The 776-nt window shown below is 40.1% G+C and overlaps 1 protein-coding gene across 1 annotated transcript in view; it reads left to right on the top strand.

The window, feature by feature from the left end:
• mafaa (v-maf avian musculoaponeurotic fibrosarcoma oncogene homolog Aa) overlaps nt 1-776 on the top strand; it is a 31076-nt gene that overhangs the window by 21125 nt on the left and 9175 nt on the right. The window lies entirely within an intron of this gene.

The raw sequence follows: 776 nt of genomic DNA, 5'->3' as shown, positions 1-776 counted from the left end.
AAGGGATTCACAGGAAACGATGGATGTGATGCAGGAGCTATAGAGCATTTCATGTAACGTGGAAGACAACATTCAACTGTGGTTCCAGTGTGAACATGTTGGACAACATAGCTGATTTTCTTCTTTATTAAAAAAACACAACATGAAGAATCCTCTCAGTTTGTTTAGCCGCAGACACACACGTTGATCTTTACATATCATTGTTGTCAAAGTTCAGGCAGTGCACCTGCCTATACAAGCAGTGACCAAAGGTGTTGCCAATCAACCAGGACTTAAATCTTAAGGTTTATGTCTTTAAAACATTATTTTTCACTCAGATTTATGGTCCTTTGCACTTAAAGGTTTCCTGCTCCAAGATGGCCCATCATTTATTTTAAACCAGGTTGCAATGAGAACAATCTCGGAACCCATGGGCTAGCATCTGCTAACAATCTACCCTCTGGGGCAACGGCCAGTGTTTCGGGGCTTTCGGTGTAGCAAGCTGATATCCGGAAAACAGATAACGGATATCTGGGCCAAGATTTCTGCCGATTATCAACTTGATACGCAAGATTGACGAGAAAGTCACATTTGTGCTATCTCTACAAATGTAGATATGCAGAGAAATGAAAAAATTCTCTCCACACGGACTGTTCACCTGCATGCAATCAAAACCTACTAAAACATAAGATAAGATAGACATTATTGATCCCACAGTGGGGAAATTATCTAACATGATTGGTCGATACTACTCGGACTACAAACAGAAACCAGAACATATCTGATACAAACATTTT

The sequence above is a fragment of the Morone saxatilis genome, unplaced genomic scaffold, assembly GCF_004916995.1.
Source record: "Morone saxatilis isolate NCDOM2014 unplaced genomic scaffold, NCSU_SB_2.0 Contig12, whole genome shotgun sequence".
Lineage (NCBI taxonomy): Eukaryota > Metazoa > Chordata > Actinopteri > Moronidae > Morone > Morone saxatilis.
Note: the sequence above shows the minus strand (reverse complement) of the source record. Positions and strands in the feature narration are given on the sequence as shown.